We start from the raw sequence: 22,184 nt of genomic DNA, 5'->3' as shown, positions 1-22,184 counted from the left end.
GTTTAATATTGTCGGCTATTAGCAAAGAGTTGGCAAACTCAGCTCAGAAACTAAGGTGGAGGAGGTGATCTTATGTCTACCTCAATAAGAGAAGGATGGACAGTATCTGAAGAGTCAACTGCTTAAAGCATTTAAGCAGTTCCTGTGTCATATAGGTATTAATGTTCAATACCTCAGAAGGAGGTACTGCAAAGCCCCGAGGAGCAGGGCTGATCATGCACCCCAACCATCCAATAGCAAAAGGGAGCACTCTCCTATTAGAATACAATTCATTCAATGTAATGTGTGGTTTGACCATTAGTTCTGTGACTTAGCTGTAAATAAGTCATGTGATTATTTTAGTGTGGAATTCATGCAGCCCACATCTACAACATACCATTTTGGTGGTATGAATTGTGCTGGAAAAGCTAAATGGCAAAAATAGGGTCTGCTCCCAAGGCAAATGTTTGTTGCTTCAAGGCTATAAATGTCACCATCTGTCAAGTTACAGGTATTTGAAGATACTTTCTTGGAGCTTCAGTTTCCTCCTGGGATGTTAATTGGCCTTGATGACAGCACTGAAATTGAGCTACCTAGCAGGATGGAGCTGAAGTGGAAATATCCCAATGTGTAAATATTATTGTGTGTGGCAACACTGTGGGTTGTATGTGGCTGAGGCTTGTTGTGTGTAGTGTGTGGAAAGAAGCACTGAGTGCCCATTTGAATATAAAAAGTATACCTGGTCAGAAACAATTGTACTGGAGTTGTCTGTGAGTGGAGGAGGGATGATTACTGTTAATGTCTCCATGGCTTCCAGAGTGGTTTCTTCTTCTCTTTCTTCTTTTTGTCAGCTCTAAATTTAATTAGCAGGTTTAACAGGAGCAGGAAAAAACAATGAAGTGTTACAACAAGACAGTGAAGCTCAGCTAGCAGGTCTTTTCACTGAATGCACAATCAGATCTTTCCTGGAATCTGATTTGCCTCTCATGCCAAGGCATCTCTACAGGCTCCAGCAGAATTTTATATCTGTTCATAGGGCTGCAGAGAGAGACAGAGAGAGACAGACAGAATACAGTATGCTGCAAAGTAAAGCATGAAAATATAGGCTGTTAGACCTTTAAAATATGCCCTTCTAAGTGAGTTCCAAAATGTCCCATTTAAAAGTTAATTTCCAAAGTTAACTTCTTCCCCAGTATAGGAAAATGCCACAGGTTTGGTAAGTTAAAAATGGTTTACTTACAAACTCTCCAAAGGCCAGAATCATGTGCTTCAGAAAAGTTGCACAGGCAGTAAAACTTAGTTTAGTTACAAAGTGGTGAACGTTCCAATTATTGGTATGGGAATTCAAGTGTCTTGTGAGAGCCATACAGTTGAGCTGGGGCAACCAACTCAAACATCTTCACACACTGAGCTTCTCAAGGAAACTGATGGATGAACAATAGGCTTGATTACCCATTTTCTTCCAAGGTAAGGGCCTAGGCTAACCCTGGCAGAACAGCTTACTCTGTGATATTAACCCCTTCATGCATTAAGCATGACTTAAGCATTATGGTTATATGCGGTTGGTATCCCACACATACAGGCTTTTCAGGTGGGCAGGGAACGTCAGGCAGCTACTGCCAAACTATGTCATGTTTTGCTTTAGCTTTTACATTTTGTTTTAATTTGCTGGGCTGTTGTCCTTTGCTGTTTGTTTGTATATAAGCAAGATAAAGGAAGGTCTAAATGTTTAATAAATAATAGTAATGGCGATAATAAAAATAAATCACTTAGTCCAGATGATGGGAAAGGAAAGGAGCAGGGATGGGGAAAGGAAAAGTGATACCGTACAGTTATTGACCACAATGAGTAAGCAGAATATTGACTGATAGCCTCATACTATTTTGGAAGACATCGAAGCTTTCTCGTGTCCTTGAAAATATAACAAAACTATGCAGCAGACATTTATCTCTGAAAGAAGACACTATAGGAAAACAACCTAGAAGGGCAGTGCTTTTTTTCTGGGGGTACTCAAGGGTACGCAGTAGCGGCACTTATTTTTCTAGAAGAAAAGCACCACAGAAGGGATTCTGGAGTTTGCCTCCCACAATAAACACATAGACTGAGTCATTGAGACTCAAGCCCACTCGCTTTGAGTTTGGTGGGAGAAAGTAGACTTGAATTGGGGACATCGTTTGTGGGTCGGAAGCTGTAAACCAGTCCCTGTTGGATAAAATGCAGCCAGGAGGAGGTTGCTGCCACATGCAGACCCTCCCTCCCTGCCTCTGCCCCCCTCCACTGACCAGCCATAATTTCAGTGAGCATTTCTCTATTTTATGATAATTTACCTCATGACATATGTTGTAAACAAAAACTGCTCCCTTTCCCTTATGGGGTACGCAAGTGCCCTCATAGAGTCCTTTGTAGGTTCTCCATTGGTTGGAAGAAATAACAGAGGCCATCCAGAGACTATTAAGAAGCAAAGCAGCTAGTAAGTCTGATCTTTATTAAAGCTGTTGCAACAGGGTGCTCCCCCCACACGCAGGAGAGAGGAGGAGGACCCAGGACAAAGGTGTGCAAGCCCTTATACAGTGGTACCTCGGGTTAAGTACTTAATTCGTTCCAGAGGTCCGTTCTTAACCTGAAACTGTTCTTAACCTGAAGCACCACTTTAGCTAATGGGGCCTCCTGCTGCCGCCGCTCCGCCAGAGCATGATTTTTGTTCTCATCCTGAAGCAAAGTTCTTAACCCCAGGTACTATTTCTGGGTTAGCGGAGTCTGTAACCTGAAGCGTGTGTAACCTGAAGCATATGTAACCCAAGGTACCACTGTATAGACTTTGAAATTGCCCACCCTGCAGCTCAAAACCACCCCCCAGATACATCATACCTACATCACAGAAGGGGTGTAGCCTAAGACCACCCCCTTAATGCATCAGAGAAGGGGCGGACTACAACAGAAATCTGTTTTTTCTCCTGTCTGCTAGGTTCCTTGACTGGATTACCTGGGCATCCTGGCCACTCTTTCGTTACGATAACTACTCAACTCCTGAATGCAGGTCACAGATCACAGGCTCACCCTATTCATATCTCAAATGTGCCCTTGAGACAGGATTTGTGAGCAAAGAGACAATGTGGAGGCTGCCCATTTCCTTCGACTTTGCAGAGAAATATTTGAGGTCAATTTGGAAGGGAGAAAATGGTTTCAGAACTTTTCTGTGGGTCTCAGACATGTGGTCTATACATTTATGTATGTGTTTGCTTGGTACATTTACGAACATCACAGACACACACACACACACACACACACACACACACACACACACACACACACAGTGTGTGTGTGTGTGCGTGCGTGCGTGTGACCTTAAAATTATTATAACACGTACAACTCCCCTGCCACCATCCCACACAAGTGGTGGGAGAGAACCGGAGTAGCTGTTATTTCTGTCTGTGCACACAACCAGCCCTTATATTGCCTCAAAGCACTCCCCATCCCTGCTGTCTGTCCCGGCTATAATTGCCCCTCTCTTCAGCCTGCATCTCTGTGAAGCAAAGACAGCAGGAATTGTCAGCCTCCCCACAGCCTTATCCCTGGGAGCTGCAGGCCTCCCTCATGCACCTCTCCTCCTACTTAGGCGGCCTATGTACTCTTTGGAGCTGAGAGTGGCAGCTTGTAATTACTGGTTGGCGAGGCTCACAGCAGCTGCAGGCCTCTGCTGCAAAGACTCTGCCGCCCTCCCTCCTGCGGTACTTTGCTGCTGTGCTTCCCCCCCCCCCAGCCACCTCTTTGCACCCTTTTGACAGCTTTCCTCACAGCTCCATGGGTGCCTCCCCGCTGTGGGAAGGACCTGCATAATCTCCTTCAGCGTGGATTTCCCAGCAGCTGTGAATGCAGAGTGGCCCAGAGGAAGGGAAGGGAACCTGCTTTCTTCCCTTCTCATTCCTCTCACCCCTGACGGTGGGGAGCCACACTTCTTGGAGAGAGGGAAGACTGATAACTCGGAGGTCAATTGACTGCAGAGCAACAAAGCACTGCCGGGCATGAAAAGGCTGCAGATCTTCCACTCTAGGCTGCTTTAAGATGGCACTTTAATTTCCCCGAGGCGGAATGGGCTCTTAATTCACTTCCATCTGTGGAATTAAGTAGTGGCAGAATTGAAAGTTAGAAAAGAAATCCAGGGATAAGGAGTGGCAATTTCCTTAAAGGTAAAGGGACCCCTGACCATTAGGTCCAGTCGCGGACGACTCTGGGGTTGTGGCGCTCATCTCGCTTTATTGGCCGAGGGAGCCGGCATACAGCTTCCGGGTCATGTGGGCAGCATGACTAAGCCGCTTCTGGGGAACCAGAGCAGCACACAGAAATGCGTTTACCTTCCAGCCGGAGCAGTACCTATTTATCTACTTGCACTTTGACATGCTTTTGAACTGCTAGGTTGGCAGGAGCAGGCACCAAGCAACAGGAGCTCACCCCATTGCGGGGATTCAAACCGCCGACCTTCTGATTGGCAAGTCGTAGGCTCTGTGGTTTAACCCACAGCACCACCCATGTTCCCTGCCAATTTCCTTGCCTCACCTTAAAATAATAGCCACTATAGAAGCACTCTGTTCCAGGTGTTGGGAATCTTAGGGCCCCCCCCAGATGTTGCTGACCAACAACTCCTATCATCCCTGACCATTGGCCCTGCTTGCTAGGGCTGATGGGAGTTGTAGTTCAGAACAGGGCTTTTTTTCCCCAGCCGGAACTTGCCGGAACTCAGTTCCAGCACCTCTTAGGTGGGCGCCATTATAAGAGAACAGGAAGGTGTTCATGGTGAGTTCTGGCACCTTTTTTCTGAAAAAAAATATAGCACTGGTTCAGAAGCAGCTGGAGGGCCAAAGGGTCCCCACCCCTGTTCTACTCTCTGCAAACATGTCACAAGAGGCCATACATCGTCCTTCCCCCTCCCATTGTTTTTGATTACAACTCCCATCAGCCCCAGCCAGCCTGACCAATGGTTGGGACGGTAGGGGTTGTAGTCCAATAGCTTTTAAAGGGCACCAGGTTAAAGAAGGTTGCTCTGCTCAGTCAGGCAAGAATTAAAGGAATGGGGTGTGGCTGCCCAGTTTCTGTCATTTCTTAATTTCTGGAATTTGGTTGCAACCGTCGATCAAAGTCAGGCTGATCAGAGGACAGAAATTCAATGGTTCGATTATTCTGTTAGAGGGCGCTGTATCTAGTTATGGGGTAGACAGGGGGCTCAGGACAGTGAGAAGTGGGGGAGGGAAGAGTGAGGATTTAACCTTTGCACTGTGGTGGTCCCACTCTGGAATCCTATCCCTATGGCTGTTTTTTGCCCCGGGACAAACACCTGGAGGGCAGTTTCTTCAGATAACACAATGTGTTAAGCAATGTGGGTGGGTTGGCTGTCATGACTGGATATTTTATGTTTCATACAATGAGTTTGTTTACCTGGGAAGACAGGCAAAAGTGTTTAGGCAAGGAAACTAGGGCTGTGAACTGATTAAAAATAAAAAGAGTAGTCAATTAATTGCATGCATTTTAGTTGGTTAATTAACCAATTAAATGTGCATATAATTTGCATGCACATGAAAGCAATGCTGAAGGAAACTGCCTTTGTTTTTTAGAATGCTCTTTTAAGATGGTGCTAGTCGTTGCTATTTTCCCCAAGCACTTGCATTAGAAATAATTTTCTTTAAAAATTGCTGTTTGAATTATTAAAGTTCCTTTTAAGATGATCAAAAGCATCAGTGTAATTGATTAATTAACTAAAAGAGGTCCCTTTCTTGAATGCCTAATTTCTTAGAAGGTGAGGGAAAAAAACAAAGTTAGAGATGCAGCCTTAAATGAAATTAAAGGAACTTTAAACATTTCTAGCTAATGCACTTTGCTTTTTCTATGATATGGATAGCCGAAAGGCCTGCTATGCAACTTAGGGCAGATCCACACTGTACATTTGAAGCACGTCCAACACACGACTTCCTCCAAAGAATTCTGGGAACTATAGTTTGTTAAGGGTACTGGGAATTGTAGCTCCATGAGGGGGAATACACATAATTCTTTTTGGGGAAGTCATGTGCTATAAATTTATGCTGGATGCCATTCTAAAACTGGCCAAACACTGGCTGAAGGACCATAGGATGTACCCTCAGTGCTTTGGTTCTGCAGGCATAGAGGCAACATCAGTGGTAGGAATGGGGTGGTGATGTTTAATGCCAAAGAGAAGGAGAGGATTTTTGCTTTTGTTTTGGAAAAGGGGGAATGCTGCCACCACCACAAACCTTGTACCATGACTGAAGCAAGACATCAGGGCTTAGGAAATGGTGGCCCCTTCGCCTTCAAAATCATTGGTTAGTCAATTTCTGTGGACACACAAACAAACTGCATCCCTCCCTCTGTCCATGAGAATAGCAATTATGTTTGTTCTGCACCTCAGCGGCTTTTTGAGACTTAGTATAACCATACCCCATAATATAAGGAGAAAATGCTGGTTCAGAGGATATTTATAGAGTATCAATAGCTACGGCAAGGGCCTGGGACTGGACCCATGGTCTGGAGGGAGGTTTACCTATCCCCCTGCCCCCCCCCAAAAAAACTGCTGTTGATACTTTTAAAAACCATTTACTGTAGTTTGGACCTTTGCCCGAGTTTCTGTTGGGGAGAAGAAATTGGAAAGAGCCCTTTGCCTGTTTGTTGGTGCTCACACAAGTTCAACTAGGGTGGAGAGCTAATGCTGTTGTCCATCATAATAACAATAATAAGAGGAAGCATACATTATTTTTAATCTATAATGAAAGCACTTTGATACTTCGATTAACAGTTGCAATGATTTCCTCTTGCTCTTTGCAATTCCCAGTTGCTCTTAAAAATACATCAGCGTGGGGGGGGAGGGACCATAGGTCAGTGGCAGAGCTCATGCAGAAGGTTCCAAGCTCAATCCCTGGCCTCTCCCATTAAAAGGTTTGGGTAGCACATGATGAGAAGAAAAAAATGCTCTGCCTGACACCCTGGAGAGTCATTGCCAGTCAGAGCAGACAAAATTGGGCTATATGGACAGGCAGCTTCCTGTGTAGATCAGTGCTAATTTGCACAATGAAAATTCAGAGAACAATCCTGAGACAACAGCCCTGCCTACATGAACAAGGAAACCCATTGTGTTTCACTCACATGCCCTTTGCTGACTATCCTGGGTTATTCACAGGTCATTGTGCTTCTCTATGCCTTTGGTATCTTGCCATAGCCCCTGGCCTCCCTCCCAGTTTTTATTCTTTCTTTCTTTTTGGCTTTTTGGTTGGATGGGGGGTGTCTGTCTAGGGGAGCATTTCCTGTCCCGTCCCGTCCCCCGTGTTTGACTTGCTTCTGGAAGTTTAATTTTGCCTATTTTGGGGGTGGGAAGAGCATCACCAGTTTTTCTCCAATGAAATGGGTACTTTGTGCTGCCCATGTCTGTTTCCTAAATATCCAAATGTGTCTCCAGGCTCAAGAAGGTTGGAAGACCCCTGCTCTATGGTATAGATACTACAAACTGCACCCACCTCTGCATTTCAGAGGAAGCAACCCTGCTGTTCTTAAGATTCATGATAATTTGCTCTGTGTGGAAAAAGAAGCACTTCAGCAGCCCCTGACCTTGCCCACCTTTTGGAATGTAAATAAATTTAAGGTTTAGGAAAGTCCAATAATTATTTTCTCAGGATAACTGATCACGTGAACAGGCCTTAGTTCCAGAGAGTACCTGATCCCAGAGGCGAAGGAAAGAAAGGGCTCATATCCTTGTCAATGAGGTTGCAAAGCAACTCTGTGTGCTACTGCGACTTTTGATCTCTTGTGGATATTGGTGTCTGGCTCATCCTGGAAAGTCAGTCTTGACCTTCTCAGCTGAAAAATAACACCCCTGCTGCTGGAAAGCAACTCTAGCTTATAAAAGAGGTTAGGGAGAGAGAGGTAAGCAGGAGTGGGTGCCTTTTTTACATAACAGGAATTATCCACACCCAAGCTGGATACTCCATTTAATTAGAATCCTGTAATCGGCAGTGATCATCCCCTTAAGCTTGTTATGTCACAGCTTGGTGGTTGGATCCCTTAAGCTTTACACACACACACACACACACACACACATCTAAAATGTTGACCTTTCATTGACTTCCAGAGATAGATAACTGAATAGAGTATCTAGATCCGGGTAGCCAATGTGGTACCCTCCAGGTGTTAATGGACTTCAACACTCCTGTCCCAACCAGCAAGGTCAGGGGTGAGGGGAGCTGCAGTCCAGCAACATCTGGAGAGCATCGCGTTGGGTATCCTTGCTCTAGATGTGAGAACACTCTGCATTTGTGACTGATCCAGTCTGCATATTGCACATGCATGAGCCAAACATATGCAGCCCAGTTCAAAGTTATTTTCTATAGGGTCCTTTCTGTGAATTGTAGGGGGGGGTCTGAACTGCATTTCTTTCTTTGCACACAGGGATCAGGTCCAACCATGGAAATTAATATAGATACTCTTGCAGGCAGAGGGAACTTCCACACCCACCTATCATTGCTATATGGGCAGAGATTTTTAGTGCAAACCAGTACATTAGTGATTATTTCTCTCTCTGGATATAAGGGTGGTCAGGCCTAAGTCAAAGTCACTGCAAGGATTTATGGTAGCCTTGTGAAGATGTGGTTGGAGCAGGGGAAGCAAAATGAGGGGCAGCAAAATCAGACCTTGCTTAGATTCAATTTGTGGTGCTGTGCAACTCACAGGAATACCTGCATGGTAGCTATCTGCATTAATGGCTGGATGTGATAGCACTGGTAGTGGTCTTTAAAAAAACAGACATCTTTTTACATGGCAGTTCCTATTGAAAGGAATAAGCTGTCTGTTTGAAGGACTGCATAACCTGTTCTGGTTCTAAAGGCATCTGTAACAGTGGGAAGCAACCGTCAGCACAGACTGAAGTCCCTAGAGTGGATAAAGTGTAGAGACTTGGACGTGATGCTGGAGAACATCCAGTTCCTGAAATAATTGCAGAGGGACTGTTGAAGCACTCGGTGAGACCCATTCTCAAGTTAATGCCACCACCACCTCCCAAATAGATCTAATATACCCTAGAGAAGTTCAATACAGTAAACCAGTGGTGGCCAAATGTGGCCCTCCAGCTGTTTTTGGACTACAACTCCCATCATCCCTAGCTAACAGGACCAGTGGTCAGGGATGATGGGAACTGTAGTTCCAAAACAGCTGGCGGGCCAAGTTTGGCCACCACTGAAGTAAACAGTGGGCATTGTTGCTTTCTGCATAGCTGACCAAGAGCCATGCCATTTTAGGAAGAACGCAGCAGCAAAAACTTGATCATTAGAGCTGCAACTTGATTTTTTTAAAAAAATATTACTTGATTAACTCTTGAGTTTTAATAAATTAACTGGTCATCCATTGAATGTGCATGTTAGTGAAAACAGTATTTTTGAAACATACTTTCTTTTTGATTCTTGAATAATATGCACATGTATCATGGTGCTCTCATTTCTGTAAGTCCTCCATTTTTGAACCATTGAAATCCTCGTTACCAACTATATATTCCAGGCATGTCCAAAGTCTGTTTGATTTAATCCGGCCCCTGTGGCAGTATGTGTCCTGGGGTAAAATCCTCACCAATCCTTACCATTCTTGATACAGAAGCTTTTCAGCAGTTTTAGGAGCCTTTAAAACAACTTCAATCCTAAAAAAAGCTCAACAGCTTTGGTCGGCCCTCACACATGTTCACTTCATCAAATCTGGCCCTCTGGCACCCCTGATATGCAAGTGTAGTCACTTCTGACTAAGTCTCCATTACCTGTAGAAATTCCAGCAAGCATGAGACTCAGTTTAGAGCAATGAGGTTTTCTTCAAACTATATGTACATGAAAACATAAATTAGCAAGGATCTAGAAGCAGACACAGCACCATGCAAACCTCCTACATTTATTAGCATTTGTTGTTTCTTCTTGGGATGAAGCAGCTCTGCTCTGGAAGGTCATTCTGGTTTCCTGTGGCTGTTGTTTTTCATTGCTAAGGCTGCCACCCAGTCAATAAAGTGGAGAGACAATTCTTTCTGAACTGGTAGGAGAAAAGAAGATGCCTATTTCTCTTTCCTTTCTGATTGCTGCAAAATAATTGGTGATGCAGGAGGAGCAGGAGGGTGGGGAGGCAGAGATGGAAAAATAGTGATGTTGTTGCTGGGGAGAGTTTGGTAGACTGGGCTTCTCCTTGGGAAAATAGCAAGCATTTGACAAGGAAGGTTTTGCTGAATATAATTTTTGGGACCTGAAGGAGTGATTACGAGAAGGGCGGGCAGCCAACAGGCTCTGCAGCCAACTATAGGCAAGATAAAATAAGTGGGGAGAGCAAATGAGTGGTGAAAGGATGTGGAAATCCAGAGGAAAGGAAGCATTATCATTTAGCAAGGACTTCAGGGCCAATTTGGAGCTAGTGCCAAGAGGAGAAGGTTGCAGTACAGTAGTTGGAATATAAACCTGAACAGAGCTCAAATGAATTCCCTCCCGCCCTGCTCTTCCCCGCCCCTGGGCAGCAAGTCTCTCCTCTGCAAATACTCGTGCCGAATCTTATTCAACAGATTCACCCAAGGCTCAGATGGTGACTATATATTTTGTGTGTGGTGTCAGTATTTGATTTGACAAGATTTGAAATTTGATTTCTATATTCTATATTTGTCTGCTAATTTTGGGTATGAACCTTCTCAATCGTGTAAATCAATGGAGTCAGCAATGTCTGCATTGGTTTGCAAAGGGAAGGGAATATTGCACCCCTAGAAGTGGGTGGGGGAGGTTGAAGGGGCAAGGATCCTTGCTGTAATGGTGGGCCTGGGCCTCCAGCCCCCACTAGCAACGTATTGGCACGTAGCCTTCGCCTGGCTGCAAAAGACCAAAACAGAAGGGGGTTGTCATAGGAAGCTTAGAGGGCACACCAATCAGGAGGCTAAACAAGAACTGAAAAGTACTTATTACACCAAGATACAACGTGGGTGGCACTGTGGTATAAACCACAGAGCCTAGGGCTTGCCAGTCGGAAGGTCGGCAGTTCAAATCCCCATGACGGGGTGAGCTCCCGTTGCTCGGTCCCTGCTCCTGCCAACATAGCAGCTCAAAACCACATCAAGTGCAAGTAAATAAATAGGTACCGCTCCAGCGGGAAGGTAAACAGCGTTTCCATGTGCTGCTCTGGTTCACCAGAAGTGGCTTAGTCATGCTGGCCACATGACCCAGAAGCTGTCTGCGGACAAACGCTGGCTCCCTCGGCCTATAGAGCAAGATGAGTGTGCAACCCCAGAGTCGTCCACGACTGGACCTAATGGTCAAGGGTACCTTTACCTTTACAACTTGGTTCAGAGGCAAGAGCTGTGACTCTCAGCCATAAGGAGACTTTTTGTAACTCTTGGGTCAGTCCAGTTCCAGATGTACATTGTACAGAAAAGAAAATACCTCAGGAAAGGAGACTTGTGGCTTTGTGTTCCATCACATCAACCCGCAACAGCACTGTGAGTGATGGCTCTTCAAACACCTGCTTACCAATCCTTACTATTCTTGGCGCAGAAGCTTTGCAGCCATTTTAGGAGCATTTTAAAAATCCTAATGCTAGTGTGAAAGTGGTTTTTCCCGGGATTGCACAGGAGAGCTTGAGGCTGTGGTATTTTCCCCGCTCTGCCAGCCAGGCAGCAGTCACTAACACCTAAATGACTTCCAAGAACAATTTGACAGAGACTCTCATCCGCTCTCCCACACATGCCTTTCAGGCCCCTTTCGTTTTGTTTGAATGCCCCGCCCCCTGCCCATTTCTGTACCTTCACCTCTTCGCTTAAAAGATGGAGCTGACTTGAGGCCCTCCTTTTATATATACATGAGCCAGTACCTTTTTATCAACACCGTTTTACCCAGCAGGATCCTGAAAACAGATGACAGCAACCTAGTAACAGTGCAGCACTGCCATGGCAACCGGCTCCGCGCAGGAGGGGTGCAACAGAATCCTTGCTTAAGATGGGACTGAAGACCATTTTTTTTATTAAAAAAAGTGTCACAGACAGTGACTGTTTAAAAAGGAACACTAAGCAGCTTAAATATTCAGTGATGGGGGGGGGGGAACCCTCAACCAAGTGCAGAATTATGGCATAACAGGGCCTCCTCATTTGTGAGCACCAGAGGCATTATCAGGCGTGGAGCAGGCAAATGGTGAGGAGCCAGACACAGGCCTTAGAGCAGAATGGGCCTGTTTTCCCTGTAGGAAGTAAAATATACCTTGTGTGAACTGCGCTATTGCAAGAGAACCAAATGGCCACCTAGTAGGAATAGTCTGAACAGAAGACAGTTTATCCAAGCAGAAATCCCTGAGAATGAATAAGGCGGAACTGCTGCCTATAGTTTGAGGGTCGACAATGTGTTGACCTCCCACATGTTGGACTACAACTCCCACCGTCCATGCTGGCTGGAGCAGAGGGGAGTTGCAGCCTGACGGCATACGATTGGCTACCTCTGCGACAGCATATAAAATAGGGATGGGGAACCTTTGGCTCTCCAGACTTCAGATGCTATTGGACTCTCCATTCAGTCGCAACCGGTTTGGTCAATGGTCAGGGATGTTGGAAATTGGAGTCCAGAACCATCTGGAGGGCCACCAGTTCCCCATCTTTGCCACAGTTGAAGGGCACTGTGTTCCAGCTGGCTGTACCTTCTTTCAGAATATTGCTCCATTCTGTTCGCTCTCCGATTTTCTACTTCCCTTGCAACATTCAGCATACCATGCTCACTGAGCATGTGCAACACTTGGTTCTCATTGCACCATTCTGAGGTTTCTTTTCTTCCTAGGGATTTTTCTCTACTTCTGCAAACCTTGCGATTTTCCCAAGCCTGCTGGTATATCTCATAGAATGTGATTCTATGGACCCATTCCAGCCAGGCAAAACCACTTGAGGAGGGCATGGAGCAGAGCTGGTGAGATGTGTAGCCTAGGAAGGGCAAAAGGGCTATGGAGGAGTTCCAAGAGTCAGATGAAGAAGCTTGGATGGAGGGTCATATTTGACCGCTGGGCCTGACAGTTGTGGACCTACTTTTGGGGGGCCCATTCTCAACCAGCAACAAGGTCTGGCTAACCACTTATCTTCTTCAATGGGGTTGTTCCACAACAGACCACCACAAATTTTCCATGACTTTCCGTTTTTGGGTATTCACTTAAGTACTTTTGTGAACTCACTGTTGTTTCTCTAGGGTCTTTACCTCTGTTAAAAAGGGAAGACAATTACATTAGTCACAGTAGAACAGCCAACATACCGTAACGCCAACATACCTTTACAACATCTGTGCTACCAACTCAAATTTGGGGATTGTTAAAATATATACCAAAAAATAAATAAATCAATTTGAGTCATGTGACTCAATTTGGGTCTCCTCAACTCCAAAATTTTAAGCAGTGCGGACTAAAGTCTCTTCTGGATCCCTCTGGGATTGGGTCCCTGAAGCTTCTTAAGCTTCATTAGTTTCACAGCAGTTCAGTCCCTGGGGCCTGAATTTTCCCCACTGTTGGGCTACAGTAATATACATGTGTACTGTAGTTTGGTCCTCAAACATAGAGCAAGCATACCATAGGTTTAAATGTTGGTGGAGCAGTAGCTGCTCCATGCAACAAGTTCCACTGCCTTGTCCACGTTACACTGAATATTTTAAAAAAGAGCTACTCTTGATCGTCACAAGGGGATGCTGACAGTCTCATACACACCCTAACCTGTTCATGCAGCCAGAATCTCAGTGGTGCTTAAGGATACACCAAATAAATTCCCCGTGCTGTCTCATGCTGGTGCTTCCTTCCCAGCAGGTTACACTGCAGTTCAGATTAGTTACCCAGTCAAGGGTAGCATATTTCTGTGTTTTTGATCACCAGGGGGATTAGCCGAGGGGTTGGGATGGAGAGCAATGTACTAACTCTTCCTCCTGTAATTTCTGGTCCCTGTTAACTTTACATAATCCATCCTCTAATCCTGCCTGCTGATCTGCACTTTCTCCTTATCTGTCACTAGCCACACACACACACACAGAGAGAGAGAGAGAGAGAGAGAGAGAGAGAGAGAGAGAGAGTGCAGAATACCTATTTTGTTGCCAAAAATGTAGCATACAGGAATAAGGATTCCTGTACAGAGATAAAGAAAAATATTTTAATACCTGCTGAAGTATTCAAATATGTGTCTGAACATCCTTTTCCCTACCCCGATCTTTTCACCTGAAAACAGTATTCACCCACTTACACTCCTGAAATTGAATTAAAACATGGGCCAAAGGGGTGAACCCTGAAGGATACCTAACATGGAATTTAGACTAAAATGTGACTCCCAATATTGTGGATATTTCTTTAATTATTGTGGTGTTGTTGTTGTTTTTAATTGGTGGTTGGCAGCAGGCTGGCCAAGATCCACCGTTGACTCTGCCCATCTATTTATTCTCCACACCAGTAAAAATGTCCCATGCAGCTGTGCTGTGGATGATGGAACTGACTCTGAGGATGAAGGATAAAAAGGCAGAGCCTTCTCTCAGTGCTCTGAAACTTTAGCATGTCAGGGATGGCAATGCACAGGTCCCCTGGAGAGGCACAGCAGTTCTCCTCTTATCCCAACTCTCTGGCAGATTCTTTTGCTCCAGCTGAGTGGTGATCAGGGAGATAATTATCTCACTGTTATTTATTCTGTGCACTAATCAGGAGCCTGCTGATAACATAACACCATGAACAACAGGCAGAGCTAGACTCCCAGGGGTTTCCTTTGGTATCCAAACAGCTTAGAAAGCAGGAAAAGATCTACGGGGCTGGGATCCAAACCCAAAGCTTGGGGAGGAGGGGTAAACAGTCTGGGCTCTGAAGATAATGTGCCCTCCTATTCCTAAAGCTTCCCAGATGGCACCCCCTGTGCATTTCCCCCCACCCACCCTCAAACAGGGATGGATTTAGTCAATATAGATGAATGGTTTTCTCATCTCAGTTTGTTCTGCTTCACTGGAGGCAAATCCTCGCATTCAGGGCAGGCCTTAGAGAAAGTGACATTTATTAGACTGCAGAGAAGGGTGACCTTGAGAGCGGAGGAGAGATAAAGGGGTGGGGGGAGGAGAGAAAAGGAAAGGATGGATTGTAGATGAATCCAGAGGAGGAGGAGGGAATAGAAATGGGGGATGTGCAGAGCCCCAAAGGAGGAGGTGCCATGGAAAGATGAAGGGTGGCCTCTGTGTAAAACGAAAGAGACAGAGAAGTGCAAGAGACAGTGAACGAGAAAATTTAGAGCAAGGGCAAGGAAAGTACAGGGAGAGAAAAGCGGGAGGAGAAGGGGGGGTGAAGAGCTGGAGAAGGAATATTGGGGTGTGTGGAAGAGAGGAAGCCAAAGAAGAAATTATGGGAGGAGAACTGGAGGCCATCTCCTGGAAAGGAGGACACAAAGATCTGAAGGAGACAAGGGCTCGCGGGACCCCAAAGTTCTACTGAAGCTTTTAAACAGGAAAAAGGCCTCTATACTGGGATGATTCACACAGTAGTATTTCTTGACCAAATAAAAACAGTATCAATGGATCTTCCATCCTACCTGGGTACCTTGAACCTGTGCTAAGCCTACTTAAGTACACAAAAAGAGCCCTGCTGGATCAGGCTGAAGGCACATGTAGTGCAACATCCTGCTCTCGCAGTGGCCAACCAGATACTTCTGGGAAGCCCTGAAACAAGCCCTGAGTGCAGCCGCACTTAGGATTCTGAGCAACTGGTATTCAGAGGCTAAATTGCCTTCAGCATGGAGGTCATTGGGGCTCAAAGTCACTGATAGCTTCATGCATTTATCTGGTTGGCTGGCCTCTGTCTGTCTCAGGAGACAGTGGAGGAGTGCGCCTCCAAGCTGTTGGAGGTTTTAGCGACTTCTGAAGCTGTAGGGACTGATACAGGAGAGACATGTTTTGTTGTAGCTGGGGCAAATGAAGGCATCTGGTTGTGCTGCTGCAGATGCACCATGGCATTTCTTCTCTCTGCCCTCTTCCTAGGGGGCATTTCTTCTCTGGTCACTGCTATGGATACACAACTTGACTGCCGGTCTCCAGGCATTGCCGTCATCTGCAAGGGATTCCCACATGACAGGGCTGATCTTGCCAGCCTTCTTGTCACATTGGCAGGCATCTTTGTGGCGCGGAGTTGGTCAGCCAATTGGCCTGGTGCCAGAAGCTAGCTCCCCATAGAGCATGTCCTTGGGGATCCTGCCATTTGTCTAATCCTCTTTTAAAGCCCTTGGTGTCCATCTATTTCTTGTAGCAGCAAATTCCACAGCTGAACTATGGGCTGTAAGAAGAATTACAGTGGTACCTCAGGTTACAGACGCTTCAGGTTACAGACATTTCAGGTTACAGACTCCGCTAACCCAGAAACAGTACCTCGGGTTAAGAACTTTGCTTCAGGATGAGAAGAGAAATCGCGCGATGGCAGAGGGAGGCCCCATTAGCTAAAGTGGTACCTCAGGTTAAAAACAGTTTCAGGTTAAGAACGGACCTCCAGAACGAATTAAGTTCTTAACCAGAGGTACCACTGTACTTTCTTTTCTTCCAGCATTCTGCTTCATAGATGGCTCCAAGCTCATGGGAAGAAATACTTCTCTTTCCACTTTCTCCGCAATCTTATACACCTCCATCATGTGCCCCCATCACCCTTTTTCTAAATGTAAAAGCCCAAAGTGTTGCAACCTTTCCTCATAGGGAAATTGTTTCATCCCTTGGATCATGGTTGTTGGCCTTCTCTGAACCTTTTCCAGCTCTGCAATGTTCTTTTTGAGGTGAGGCAACCAGAACTGTAAAACAAATGGCCTCAAGTCTGAGCTCTGTTGGGGCAAATAATTTGTTTTCAAGTGGCTCAAGCTTTATTGAAACACTCTTGCTAAAATCTTTGCCTACAATTCCTTTGTTTTGCCAACATCCTCCTGGGTCTCCTAAACCTCAGAACCACCCTGGAGGCTTTGCTCATAAAGCTTTGCAGGCCTTAAGTCATCAGAATGATTCAGCTGGGAGAACAAAATCAACCGGCAGATTTTGTGTTATTTGGCAAGTGTCCTGTCGTGGCAATGGGGACTGTGGGTTGCAGGGGGAGGGGGTTATGATACTGGGGGCTTATGTATGGTTCATTCAAATGGTGTGCTTTCTTTCAGCTTGGAGATCTTTTTTCGTCATTCACCAAAACCTCTTTCTCATATTTCTGCTGCCTTACTTCCCTCCCCTCTCATTTTGGACTAAAGAACTTCAGGAAAATTTGCAGCTAAAAAGAGGACAGAGAACCAAGGAATAGAGCGACTTCCAGGGGAAAAGAGGAAGAGAAAGGCAGAGGTAAAGGAAGGTAAAGATTACCAGCGCTTAGTTGCAGGTGCACATAAGGGGATGCTCAGCAGACAAGAGTGTCTGCTAATATCATGTGGATCACTTTATGTGAATGAGCAGCTGTGCTCTTCATTCTCCTGCTGTCTGTTCTCAGGCTCTGAACATCTGGTCTCAGAAGATTCACTGTTCATTCACAGCTGCCTGCATGCTGCATGGCACTTTAGTATGGTCAGAGTAACTGCACGGCTGCTGTGAAGGTTCCACTGCTCTGATAGAAATTTAACATCCAGCACAGTTTGTGTTGTCCTTCTTTACCCCATCATGAGTGCCAGGAGCTCTCTAATAGCCTGATATCCTGAAGCTCTATGTAATATCGCTAACTGCTCCTAGAAGATCTCCTAGTGATCCCATCATTGTCTTGGGTACAAGAAAGTGGTATTTGTTTACCTAGAATCATAGAAGGGAATTGGAAGGGGCCACGAGTGTCACCTAGTCCAACCCCTGTGCAATGCAGGAATCTTTTGCCCAACATGGGACTCGAATCCACAACCCTGAGATTAAGAGTCTAATATCCTACTGTCTGTGCAATGCTAACAACAGCAGCAACAACAATTTATTATTTATACCCCACCCATCTGGCTGGGTTTCCCCAGCCACTCTGGGCGGCTCCCAACAGAATATAAAAAATGTGATAAAACATCAAACATTAAAAACTTCCCCAAACGGAGTTGCCTTCAGATGTCTTCTAAAAGTCAGATTGTTGCTTATTTCCTTTGCAACTGGTGGGAAGGCATTCCACAGGGCAGGTGCCACTACTGAGAAGGCCCTCTGCCTGGTTCCCTGTAACTTGAGACTCTCCTTCAGGTACACTGGGCTGAGGCCGTTACATACAATAGTTCTATATGTCTTATTAATAAAAAGTTTACTGGGTGGTTCACACATAAAAGTGTGGCTTATTGTGTAAGAACCACTCACGTTGCTTGTTCAGATGATTACTAGTGAACTGGATTTTTGGGACTTCCAGTCAATAATTCCCAGGACACAGCATGCGCACACAGGCAGGCATTAGCAATTACTCTTAATGCGATTCAGTCTTCAGCCCTCTAGTGCAGGGGAACCACTTCAATTATCTTTCTGCCGGGTGTTTCATTTAAGAAGATTATTTCATGGTATGCACAGCAGCACCGGTAGGTGGCACGCACATATATGCACATTTATCCGTTTAGCAGATTTATCCAGCAGTGGGTCATCAGAGCACCACCAGCAGCTGTCTGTTGGACGGTGTGAGCTTGTTTAATTCCTCAGTCAGACACTCCATTGCAAAAGTCTACAAGGGACAGCAAAGATTAGCAAGGATTTCATACAGGGAATCATCAGTCAACAGATGTGCTTCCTTATTAAAATATTTTTGGGAGTCCATTGGAGTGATTAGAATGAAGATAATCACCACCCAGTGTGAAGGACAAGCTGGGGCATTAGACTATGGCAATTTAAATACCCATCTTTTACAGAGATTGGGAATCTATGGTTCTCTCACCACCTTCTGCTCAATCTCCCATAATGGAAATATTGATTTATATATATATTATTTAAATGTGCAACTGGAGATAGTACCACAAAGATTTTGAGAATCTGCTAATAATTTTCCTATTTAGAAGGGGGAGAAGCTATACAGTGGTACCTCTGGTTAAGAACCTAATTTGTTCCGCAGGTCCGTTCTTAAGCTAAAACTGTTCTTAACCTGAGGTACCACTTTAGCTAATGGGGCCTCCTGCTGCTGCCGCACAATTTCTGTTCTCATCCTGAAGTAAAGTTCTTAACCCGAAGTACTACTTCCAGGTTAGTGGAGTCTGTAATCTGAAACCTTTGTAACCCAAAGCATTTGTACATGCTGTACATGCAAAAACCCTTGTAACAGATGCTGAGAGTAATTATTACAATATCATAAGAACATAAGGAGAGCCTGCTGGATCAGGCCAATGGCCCATCTAAGTCCAGTATCCTGCTCTCACAGTGACCAACCACCATATGTCTGGTGATAGGACCATGTTAGCTGCAGCCTTAATCCCAGTAACCTGGGCATAAGCCCCGCTGAATTCAGTAGGATTTACTTCTGAGTAGATATAGCTAGGATTGGCCACACCCATGACAATGACAGGAGCTTCCTAAAATGTCTCCTTCCACAGAGTGTGTAGGATTTTATTTTTTTAAAAAGATTTTCTAAGAAACAACACACAATATTGACACCAGACATTGTATACTGGAGGCTCTGGCAGCCTCCAATTATAGGCAGAGTCAAGCACCAGTGCCACTTCCATAGTAAAACCCCAGAAGGAAAACACATCTGTGGGGAGGAGACAGTGAGGTGACTAGCAGCAGCAGCCGCACCACACCACCTGGGGCTCTGAGGGCAGCAGTACCAGGCAGGGCCCCAAGTTGGTGCAGTGTTATGTACTGAGTTGAATAGGATCCAAACTGCAGCAGTCTGATTGGTCCTAGAACAATAGGATCCAAATTGCAGCAGTCTGATTGGTCCTAGAACAATGCAGCAGTATGATTGGTTGGCAGGAACCACCCAATCATGCTCCAGAGATAAGTGAATCCACAACCTTATTGGCTTACAGTAGAATTCCGGGATTAGCCAATCATGTGCAGCCCATTGTGTAAATAATGTATATAAAGCAGATACTGTGAGGGGACATTCATTCATTCCTCCTCACCACTATGAGCTGAATAAAGAGCATGAAATCACTTTGCGACTCTGAGTATATTTCATGCTGGATAAGATCCCATTGGTAACACCATGACAATAGCCACTAAAGCATGGGTAGGCAAACTAAGGCCTGGGGGCTGGATCCGGCCCAATCGCCTTCTAAATTCAGCCCATGGATGGTCCGGGAATCAGCATGTTTTTACATGAGTAGAATGTGTCCTTTTATTTAAAATGCATCTCTGGGTTACCGGTATTTGTGGGGCATATAAATTTGTTCCTCCCCCCCCCTCAAAATATAGTCCGGCCACCCACAAGGTCTGAGGGACAGTGAACCGGCCCCCTGCTGAAAAAGTTGCCGACCCCTGCACTAAAGTCTGGCACCAAGCCTAGCATCCACCATGAAGTCTGTCACTCTCCTTCTCTATTCGCCTTTTATAGGGCTTGCAAAACAACTTCTATTTGACCTCCAGATCACCAGGCTGGTATATTTGCTTTATCCGTGTGGTTTATTTTGTTCTTTGCAGATTTTTTTGTAATTGTTTCCTTTTTCTTGTACACTGCTCTAGGCAAACTGGAAAGGTGGCCAATAAATTACTTTTAACAAATGCATGATGAATAATAAATGCTGATGAAGGTTTCGTATGTGGTACAAGATAGGGCACCTGCTCTTTGCCTACTAGTGCTTGTATTAAATTCAGTTCAGAAGCTGTGGCAGCGAAAATTATTATGGTGAAGACCTGTCAGTTCCTGAGCTGGAATGGGAAGTCTTGATGTAATGAGAGGGAGGCCATTTCGCACTCTGCGCGTAAGTTTTTTTGTTTCGTTTTTTGCATTTTCAGCATCTGTAAATCAAATGAAGGTGCCTGGTTGACAAGAGCATTCCATTTTAAAATAGTTCACTTCTCCCTTCTGTACCTTCTTAACAATATTCAGCCTTCATGACACATTCCAGACTAGAAAGGCATTCTCAAGAGTTATTTGTGAAAACACCCGGTGAGATAACACATATCTTCCTTCCTGCTATACAAATCCTGATGCTTTCAAGAGATGCTAAAGGATGGTTTACACATTGCATTTGAGTACACACATTTACCGCTGTACGACACCACTGTGTGCCACCACTGTAAGCAATTCCACCACAGGCAGGAGGATCACACATGACACTTGTGGTTGTGTTTGTTGTCGCTCTGTGTTTGTTGTTTTGCATGTCCGAAGGGACACATTTTGTACATGTATGTTGAAAAGACACAAAGTGAGAGGCAGGCCTTGCAACACCTTTTGGTCTCAAAACTACCGCCCCCCCCCAACACACCCTGGATTTGCTGAGTAGGGATAAAAAGTAGGCAAACACCATTTTAAATTGAATGCACACACTCTCGGCTCCCCTTATTGTCTTATATAGTGTTATGTGCCCAGGGCTTTGCAGTTTAAGCAAAAAGGTAAAGAAAAAGGACAGGTCTGTAGCCCACAGACCTGGCAGCCTGAGATCTGACAATGTAAAAAAAGAACAGAAGGACTGAAAGGCAAAGATAGCAGCAAGGGATGAATGTAACTACAGATACGCCTTCTATTGTGGCTTGAAATGAAGAAATTACAGCCAATGTTAAGGTTTAGATTTGAATTGTAAATGTGGGGCATGCAAATCCACTTTAAGCATCACTTGCAAAAACAGCCTTAACCCTTTCTCTCACCTCATCCTTATGCTTGCCTGTTATCTAGGAAGAAAATTCCAGGTATGTTTTAAATTATTTAGAAATAGGTGAACCCCCAGTTTGGATGGGGTAGTATTCCCCCTTAAAAGCAGATTTACTGCTTGGGGCAACTCTTGTATTGAATACTAGTGCAACCACTAGGGGCCAAGGTCCATTCAGCCCCGGCCCCATAAAAATATTTGAAGGGGCTGGGCCCTCTCAAAGTTGATGGACATTGCCATTCAAATGGTGTGCGTACACCATGTCATGTGATCAATTATGCAGAGCGGGGCTTACCTCCCCCCCATTTTTTTTATTCAAGTGTCATGGATGCCTGCAGGAAGCTTCTGCAGCCAATCGGAACCTGCGTTGGACGTTCGGGTTCCAAAGAACATTCGCAAACCGGAACACTCACCTCTGGGTTTGCGGTGTTCGGGAGCCAAAACATTCGACTCACAAGGCATTTGACTTCCAAGGTAT

This window comes from Podarcis liolepis (assembly GCF_965112155.1).
Source record: "Podarcis liolepis genome assembly, chromosome: 6".
In the NCBI taxonomy this organism is placed as follows: domain Eukaryota; kingdom Metazoa; phylum Chordata; class Lepidosauria; order Squamata; family Lacertidae; genus Podarcis; species Podarcis liolepis.
Note: the sequence above shows the minus strand (reverse complement) of the source record.